Raw genomic sequence first — 10,173 nt, forward strand, 5'->3', positions numbered from 1 at the left:
TGGGGTGGCTTGGTGAGCAAAATAACGATGGATTAAACCCAGATCTGTGACTGGGGGTGAATGTTTTGCCATTGTGCAACATTCCGTACATCATTTGTGTATTGTGTTATCCTCACCAGCTACAAGTTTGTATCCCCCCCCCCCCCCCACTGGTGCCCCATGTTGCTTCTCCCCTCCTGCCCTCTCTATGTTGTTTCTGTCCTTCAGCCAATGTGTTGCTCCTGCCCTGAACCCACTCCCCTGTGTTGCTTTCCCAGCCCACTTTAAAAATCTGCTTCCCATGCGTGCCCCCAGTGTTACTTCCCCACCTCACCCGCTTTAAAAAAAGAAAATAATGTTTTCATGCTTTTTTCTTATTTTTAGTTGGATCCAACTCGGATGGTCAACTATAAATAAAAACAAGCATTGGCAAATCCAATTGGTCTTGGGAAAGGCCGAGCTATTGGCACTATCAATGTGAATGTCTTTTAGCCATTTTTTATAGCAGCACATCTTAGTAGCTATTGCTACCGGACTGGGGTGATGGGAGTGAAAACTATTTTTTTTAAAACACTGCCGCCTCTCTTCTGTCCTCTTCTTCATGCTCTGGACCTGCAGCAGGATACAGGAAGCAGCAGCAGGCACCCGGCTCCCGATAGCCAATCTCAATGCTGCAATGCAGCATTCTGATTAATCTGAGCGCTGTGGATCGGCGCTCAGCCAGGGAATGGGGGCCTGTGTATGTTCTTTATGCAGGCTGTATTGCAGTCTGCATAAGGAATATGGAAAGTGAGCATGACTGTTTTGGGCCGCCCAAGAGGGCTGACCCACAAGTCATGTCACTTAGAAGTGGGCAAACCACTCCTCCCCTACTCTTCTGTCCACGGAGCAGCCCCTCCCACGCAGAAAGCTGCCGCAGCAGATGGACACTTAAAATTATAATAACGCAAGTTATTATCATTTTATGTTTTCCACTGTGGAGCAGTGGGGCGACACTCCTCCGCTTTATCGGGGGAGAAGCCACTGGCACATCTGCTGTTCAGCATTGCTAAAAGTCACTTTTAAATGCCGAATGTACCCACAAGATGCCTGTATCTCATCTGTATGTGCCCCTGCATTACCACTGTACTGTATTAAAAAAATCTGCAATAAAACTCTTTGAAATAAAAAAAAAGTGTTATGACGTGGCTTGTGCCAGTCATGTCATAGTGTTTTTTGTGTGTCGGGGCGGGGTGGGAAAATGAACTCAACAAGGTTGTGAAGAGACAGCACATATGCTGTCTGGCGAGGCCTAAAACTGAATGCATCCTAGTGGAATGTATTTTTTTTCAGTTTCATAAAGTACAATCTCGACCTGAAAGTATTGGAGCACTTTACCTGAGTACCAGTTACATTAGGTGATATGCCAAGAATCACAGAATGTTGTTTCGAAGCTGAGACTTGAAACTGGTTCCCCAGTTCCAAAGTCGACCGCTGAGGCCATTACACCACCTCCTCTTTGCATTAATGATACTGGGCTCGAGATGGGGAAGAAGCAACAGGGATAGGTGCATGTGGGAGGAGGAAAGAAGCAACAGGGTTGGGGAGGGTGGAGGAATGTGCTACGGGGATAGGGGCATGTGGGTCGGAAAGAAGCAACAAGGATGGGGCGGGTGGGAGGGGGAAAGGAGCCACATGAATGGATAACATAGCAAGTGAAAACACAAGCACTCGTATGCAGTGCTTAAACACAAATTAAAAAGTAGCTTCAAAAATGGGACCAGTGGATGGACAAAAGTACTTGGTCCATGTTCTAGGAAAGGACCTATCACAAGAAGAGGCATGACGTATGCATGCCATGAACAAATAAAAACAGTGATACAGGAGCGAAGTTGACACCAACAAATAGAAAGCCTATGGGATGGCTGTAGCCCACTGATTGTAAACAACATGCCTTGAAGAGACAGGTATATGTTGTCTAGTTGAGACCTAAAAAGTGGCCATGTCCTTTTGTAGGCACGTGCGTGAGTGGTGCCTGCCTACCAACCGATGCGTTGGTGATGCTGTGTGTGCGGCATACATTATAAATCAACCAGAGCTTCCATGTCAACCACTGACGCACACCACAACCAAACACATGGGATGTAGGGTGACCAACCGTCCGTAAATGTCACGGACAGTCCGTAATTTTGGCTGTCTGTCCGTTGTCCGTGAAGGATTCTTTAACGGACGCCATTTGTCCGTAATTTTAACCGGGCACAGCTTGCCCCCACCTCCCTTCTTGACTCCGATACTGTATGAAAGCTCAGACCCCCAGCAGCACTGTAGAGGCACAGCGGGATGGCAACCCTCACACCTCCAGCCCTTGATGAGCTGTTAAGAGGTGCCTGAAGGTGACAGAGGCATGGGCTGCAGGTTCAGGAGCAGGGGGCATCCATTCACATGCAAACAGCCCTGAATGCGTCTTGTATCTGCTATTTAGAGGGGGGCTCACGCATTCCATTTCTACCCAGGGCCCCAAACATCCTAGACTTGGTCAGATTACACCCCTGATTACACCGAGGCAGCACCTGCTTCTCTTCACCGAGCTTAATTACTGTCACTAAATTGTAAGCAAACCTCGGTTCTTCAAACATGCGTAATGTAATACAATAAAGAAATGGCACAATCGCACCCACACTGATTAACAAAGTATGGAGGACAATCAGTTCAATCAGTTCTCTTAGAGTATCTCCTGTAAGTACTGTACAGCACAGTGGGGGATGGCATTTTGGACAGAGAGCCTGTCTTCTCGTTGTCTTGTGCAGGAGGGGGCGAGAAGCCCAAGATGATACTAGAATACTGCATGCCCACCCCTGTGCCCACCCTGGTGGATCACGTTCCCTCTCCTGTGATGACTCCTGCTCCTGTCCCCCCATGTGGTGGCTCCAGTCAACCCCCGCCTGTGATGGCTCCTGTCCCCCATGTTGTGGCTCCAGTCCACCCCCCGCCAGTGACGGCTCCTGTCCCCCCATGTGGTGGCTCCAGTCCACACCCCGCCAGTGACGGCTCCTGTCCCCCCATGTGGTGGCTCCAGTCCACCCCCCGCCTGTGATGGCTCCTGTCCCGCATGTTGTGGCTCCAGTCCCCCCCCCCCCCCCGCCAGTGACTGCTGACTGCTCCTGTCCCCCCATGTGGTGGCTCCAGTCCACCCCCCCCCCCCCCGCCCCCCGCCTGTGATGGCTCTTGTCCCCCCCTGTGGTGGATCCTGTCTCCTCCCTGGGTGGCTTCTGTCCCAGTCCTGGAATGGCTCCTGCAGCGAGGGTGAAGTTCTTGATGGGCCTCTTCTCAAAAGGGCTCAGCTCAAAATTAATATGGAAAGGTGGGCGAGTAAGCAAGTGAAGGGATGTGTGAATGGCTGGATGAATTAGTGAAAGGGTGAATGGATGAATGAAAGATTGAATAAATGGATAATGAGAGAGGATATATGGATTGATGAGTGAGAGGAAGGATGGAGAGAAATGTAAATAGCTGGATGTATGGGTGGAAGGGTAGCTGGATGATTGATGAGGGGAAAGATGGATGAGGGGAAGGATGATGGATGAGGGGAAGGATGCATGGATGAGGGGAAGGATAAATGGATGAGGGGAAGGATGGATGGATGGATGGAGGGGAAGGATGGATGGATGAGGGGCAGGATAAATGGATGGGATGGATGGATGGGTAAGGGGAAGGATGATGAAAGAGGAGAAGGATGGATGGATGGATGGAGGGGAAGGATGGATGAGGGGAAGGATGGATGGATGACGGGAAAGGATGGATGATGAGGGGATGGATGGATGGATGATGAGGGGAAGGATGGATGGATGGATGGATGGATGGATGATGAGGGGGTGGGTGAAAAGATGGATGATGAGGAGAAGGGTGGATGGATGGATGATGAGGGAATGGATGGATGATGAGGGGGTGGGTGAAAGGATGGATGGGTGATGAGGGGAAGGATGGATGGATGATGAGGGGAAGGATGGATGGATGATTGTTATGGCTGGATTTTCTGAGTAGGTGGGATCAGCCCCTAGGGGCCCCTCCAACCCAGCCAGAACGTAATCACATCCCTCCTCAGGACCAACTATCCAGGCACCTGGTACCTACCCGAGGATGGGGAACTCGCAATATACAAGCTCATATTATTAAAAACACCACTAAATCTATAGGGATACTAAGAATACTCACTGATTACTAGGGATATCCATACCCTACACCACACTTATTTACATCAGTTGGTCTCGCGGCCACCCTGACCCAGACCGTTCTACCCTAGGGCAGATATGACACACAATCCTGTGCGTCTACACATGGGCCTGCAGAACCCAATGCTCCCTTTTCCAAACTGTTCACAATCCTGCGAAACTACACGCCAGTATCCTCCCTGGCGTTCTCACTTATTTAAGCCACAATCCAGTGGGTATCCACACTGGTCTCCCACCCAGTGTTCTCACTAACGCCGCATATCAACGACGACCACATTCCTATGAACACCTATACATATATATATATATATTGGGAAGTCTCTTCACTAAGGGTCTGCTACTACAATATTAGGAGTTAGCCAATTGATATCGTGTTTTCCGTATTCTCGGCATCATAGGTCCACTCACTCCCTATTTATGTGATCACCACTTACCTGATTGGGATTACTCATCCATTCACGTACCTAGTAACCACCTAGGAGCTTTGTTCACCTGGATTCAACAAGAATACAAGGGGACACGTGCCAGTTTTCTAAAAACTGGGGGTTGTTTTATTACAACAATATAAACATTTACACAGATCTGACAAAGACTATAGGTAGAACACACCGCTGAAAGAGAAAAGATTAAACATAACAATAGCCTAGGGAATAAGGACAAGATTAAGATGCAAGTGTAAAGTAAACTAATGTGATGAAAACAATATCACCTGATTAGTGTGAAGTCTTGTTCTAGCTGTCATCTGGGTTCCTCTCTCGTCTGTGCCTTGGCTCATCTCAGACTCCCTCTCTCTCCTGCACTCTTGGGTACACCTCTGCGCTGATCGCTCTGTCTCTGGACTCCTCTCCCCCCACACGAACTGTCTCCACCTTCTATCTTCAATCTTAATGGTTCCTGCCGCTCTGATCACCGTTCATTCCACTAGCTTATTCACTCTGTCTCTGCGCCAATGTCCAATTAACTCCATCTGCTCCCATAGGTTAGTCCACGATCTCTCCTCCGTCTCTTCTAAAAGGCATTACTTCAGACTCCAGCTATTCACACCTCCTCCTGATAAGCAACTGCTTCTGACTGCTTCCTTCAGTTCCAGCTCACTATTCAACTCAGCTCTTCTCCAGCTTGAACCCTCTCTCTCTCTCTGCCAACTCCACTCCACTGCTCGACTCTCTGCTTGACTCCCTCTGCTCGACTCACACTCTGCTTGACTCTCTGGCTGACTGACTGACTCCGCCTCTGCACTTCACTGATATAGAATGCTGTTTCCTCATGGAAAGTTCCAGCCAGCAGCTTCCTCCCACCAATCCCATGCACCAGGCTCCTTGCGCTAGACGCTCCCACAGTGGCACAGTCTGCTTGTTTCGTCTAGAGACCTGAGCCCGGGAACAATTCCTGATTAGATTCAGCTCTGGCCGGTTCTCTCCGGTCCGCTTAGGGCGAACAACAGTTATAACTATAAACTTTGCCTTTGCCCTGAAAAGCCTCTCAGCTTCATCAAGATGGAGTCCCTCTAGCTCTAGGCCTGTAGGCCTGAAAGGGGTGAAATGCTCCTTAGCTCTGTCAGAATACCTACATAAACCATACCAATGTGTCTAATATGTCAAAGCCAATAGGCAATAGACAGGTTAAAGTCAAGAATAAAGGCATATTAAGCAGCTATCCTCTTCTAGGTCTGGAAAAAGGGCTTAAAAGGGCCAACACAGGCTATGAATACCTATACTAGATGCGAGCAAGATTAATGATCTATATCACTGCTAAACAAAGCCAAAAACTCTGCCATTACAATGATGAGGGAAAAGGATGGATGGATGATGAGGGGAAGGATGGGTGGATGATGAGGGAAAAGGATGGATGGATGATGAGGGAATAAAATGGATGGATGATGAGGGGATGGATGGATGGATGATGAGGGGAAGGACAGATGGATGGATGGATGGATGGATTATGGGTGGGTGAAAGGATGGATGGAGAGTGGGTGAAAGGATGGATGGATAAGTGGGTGGGTGAAAGGATGGATGGATGAGTAGGTGGGTGGATGGTGGGTGGGTGAAAGGATGGATCAGTGGATTGGATGGTGGGTGGGTGAAAGGATGGATGAGTGGGTGGGTGGATGGTGGGTGGGTGGATTATGGGGGGTAGGTGGATGAGTGAAATGATGGATGGATTGATGGATTGATGGATTGATAAGTGCAAGGGTGAATGAATGGACATATGAGTGAAAGGGTGGGCGTAAGGATGGATGAGTGAGTGAAAGGGAGGGTAGATGGACAAAAGGATGAATAGATGTGTGAAGGAGTGAAATGATAGATGGATGAGTGATGGGGCAATGGATGGATTCATGAGTGGATGAGTAGATGGATGGATGGGTGGGTGGATGGATGGATGGAAGGAAGGCTAAGTGAAAGGGTCGATGGAGAGAGAAAGGGAGGATGGATGGATGACTAAAAGAGTGGATGGGTGGAAGGATTAGTAAGTGAAAGGATGGCTGGATTGGTGAAAGGGTAAATGGCTGAATGGATGAGTGAATGGATGGATGGGATGAAGAGTGGATGGATAAGTGTACAGCTGGATAGGGTGAAAGGGTGGATGGATGGATGGATGGATAATGGAGGATGAGTGAAAGAATGGATGAGGGGATGGATGAAGGGATGGATGAGTGAAATTGTAGATGGAAGGATACATGATGGATAGGTTTGCAAATGGTTGAATATGTTTGGGAATGGCTGGGCTTACTTATATACTATTGCGCGACCTCTGATGTGTCTGTAAAACGTACCTATTGTCCTGAAGTTTTGTCCTGAATTTTGACCTCCTGTCCTGAATTTGTGTCCTGAATTTTGACCCTTTGTCCTGAATTTTTACACTCACCGTCCTGAATTTGCACCAATGCCAGTTGGTCACCCTAATGGGATGATTGTGATAAAGCCTCGGAGGTGCTGACACGCACCAAGGACCAATCACAATCTTGCGGTTTCCAATATGTCCCTGCACCAGCATAACTGTGCCACCGCTGGGGGTCATGGAGGCGTGCCACGTTCAGCGCCATCCCGACCACTCTCAGAACACCCCTCTTGTCGCCTGCATCCAGGGGTTAGTCTAGAAGTGCCTGCTCGCGGTTCGGTTCAGTGTAGCGCTTTGGAAGTCGCATTACTCTCTCTTGACGGGTTTGCCGCCCTCGGGCCTCCCTTGCCGCTTGTCTCAGCTTCTAATGCAGCAAGTCGTCCTGGGGCTGGTGCCAGCAGAGCTTGGTTTGCGTGCCTTTGCTGACTGGCTTCCCCTTCAAAGCAGAAAGGGCACCCGCGCCCGGTCGATCTGGGAGGGAAAGCTTTTAAGAGCCGCGCGGCGCGCTCTGTTCTGCATCCATTAGTCTCGCAGAGTGCCGCATCCGTCTCTAGGCCGCCTCCCCTCAGACCTGCACCGGGCAGCAGACAGGCCCTGTCATGCCGAGGCGGCCCTCCGTCCCCTCACACGGGAGTCTGGTCAGAGCCCGGGGCGGGCCCGGCACTCTGATATCCCAAAGTCAGAGCGGTGCAAGCCACCTCTAGCCGCTACTGCCGCAATGAAAACACCATCCCGGACCCGGGCAGTGTGTTATCAGTCATCACCAGTGCTTCCACTGAGGACGGTGCCCCTTCAGTCTCTTCACTATAGGAAGAATGTCTGACCGGCTGCTGCCTGTGCACGTCTGGTGATGGGTGCCTGGCATGTGCAAGCCTACTTGTATTGAATTTGAATGGCATTTACAAAGCCCTTCTGCTCTCGCTAAGGAGTAGCACGCTGCTCTGTGGAAGGGCCATGGACGGGAGACTGTCTCTCACGTGGCGTTCTGGGTAGTGTAGATACCGTGCACATGGACAAGGGTTGTGCTCCTGTCTGTGTTTTTAAGTTGCGGCTATGTATCGCCTTGAAGCAGAAAGAAGTGAAGAATGGGCTAGTTACGGGTAGGAGATGCGGGCATACAAGCTGCCATGCAGGCAAGGGTCATGCAAGCGGCCATGCATGCAAGGGTCATGCAAGCTGTCATGCAGGCAAGGGTCATGCAAGCGGCCATGCATGCAAGGATCATGCAAGCTGTCATGCATGCAAGGATCATGCAAGCTGTCATGCATGGAAGGGTCATGCAAGCTGTCATGCATGCAAGGATCATGCAAGCTGTCATACATGTAAGGGTCATGCAAGCTGTTATGCATGCAAGGATCATGCAAGCTGCCATGCAGGCAAGGGTCATACAAGCTGCCATGCAGGCAAGGGTCATGCAAGCGGCCATGCATGCAAGGGTCATGCAAGCTGTCATGCATGCAAGGGTCATGCAAGCGGCCATGCATGCAAGGGTCATGCAAGCTGTCATGCATGCAAGGATCATGCAAGCTGTCATGCATGGAAGGGTCATGCAAGCTGTCATGCATGCAAGGATCATGCAAGCTGTCATACATGTAAGGGTCATGCAAGCTGTTATGCATGCAAGGATCATGCAAGCTGCCATGCAGGCAAGGGTCATACAAGCTGCCATGCAGGCAAGGGTCATGCAAGCGGCCATGCATGCAAGGGTCATGCAAGCTGTCATGCAGGCAAGGGTCATGCAAGCTGTCATGCAGGCAAGGGTCATGCAAGCGGCCATGCATGCAAGGATCATGCAAGCTGTCATACATGCAAGGGTCATTCAAGCTGTCATGCATGCAAGGGTCATGCAAGCTGTCATGCAGGCAAGGGTCATGCAAGCGGCCATGCAAGCTGTCATGCATGCAAGGATCATGCAAGCTGTCATGCATGGAAGGGTCATGCAAGCTGTCATGCATGCAAGGATCATGCAAGCTGTCAATACATGTAAGGGTCATGCAAGCTGTTATGCATGCAAGGGTCATTCAAGCTGTCATGCACGCAATGGTCATGCAAGCTGTCATGCATGCAAGCTGTCATGAATGCAAGGGTCATGCAAGCTGTCATGCATGCAAGGGTCGTGCAAGCTCTCATTCATGCAAGGTTCATGCAAGCTGTCATGCTTGCAACGGTCACACAAGGGGTCATGCATGCAAGCGGTCACTTATCCTTTGATATTGCCACCTCGGAACTGTGGTACAGCTCAGCCCGTTTCCACAACTGATCACAACTTTGCACTACCTTGGAAGTAATGAACAGGTAGAAAGGGCCAACAGAATGCCAAAGGAGCACACCCTTTAAGTGATTCGTTGTGAACTTCACGTCTTTTGTAAATTCAAGAGGGGAGATGTTTCATACCCTGCACCTCCCAATTCTGGGATGGGAAATCGTGACTCCCTGATGCAGAGAGGGCATCCTCCTGCAAGAGGCGCTGCCACCAGTGGGGACATCTATTCACTTAGGGGTGTTAGAACGTGCTGCCTTGTACCTTTCGGTTACTTCAGAGCACTGACGAGTAAAGGAGTAAGGAAAGTGGTGAAAGCAAAGTCTTGTAAAATGATAGGATGTTAAACTAATGCAAGGATGTTGAACTGATGAAAGGATGTTGAACTGATGAAAGGATGTTGAACTGATGAAAGGATGTTGAACTAATGCAAGGATGTTGATTCGATGAAAGGATGTTGAACTGATGTTGAACTGATGAAAGGATGTTGAACTGGTGAAAGGATGTTGATTTGATGAAAGGATGTTGAACTGATGTTGAACTGATGAAAGGATGTTGAACTGACTAATGAAAGGATGTTGAAATGATGAAAGGATGTTGATTTGATGAAAGGATGTTGAACTGATGTTGAACTGATGAAAGGGTGTTGAACTGATGAAAGGATGTTGATTTGATGAAAGGATGTTGAACTAATAAAAGGATGTTGAACTGATGAAAGGATGTTGAATTGATGAAAGGGGTGGTGGAAGAGGCCTCCACACTTTGGTGCTACTGTTAAGGTTTCTTCACTTCTAGCTGGGTGGTGTGTTGAGATTGATTTGTGTGTTGCAATGACTTAGGGTCAAATTATTGAGGGCCACTGGTGGTGAAGCAGGTGTCGGGACTGTG

The 10,173-nt window shown here is 49.3% G+C and overlaps 1 long non-coding RNA gene across 1 annotated transcript in view; it reads right to left on the reverse strand.

Moving 5' to 3' along the window:
- Positions 1–5,016, reverse strand: part of LOC147673948 (uncharacterized) — an 86,764-nt gene extending 81,748 nt beyond the window's left edge. Inside the window, exon 1 of the long non-coding RNA XR_015302525.1 lies at positions 4,897–5,016. This is a non-coding gene — a long non-coding RNA (uncharacterized LOC147673948). The remainder of the gene's footprint in view (positions 1–4,896) is intronic.
- Positions 5,017–10,173: the final 5,157 nt, after the last annotated feature.

This window comes from Lissotriton vulgaris, chromosome 12 (genome assembly GCF_964263255.1).
Source record: "Lissotriton vulgaris chromosome 12, aLisVul1.2, whole genome shotgun sequence".
NCBI lineage: Eukaryota > Metazoa > Chordata > Amphibia > Caudata > Salamandridae > Lissotriton > Lissotriton vulgaris.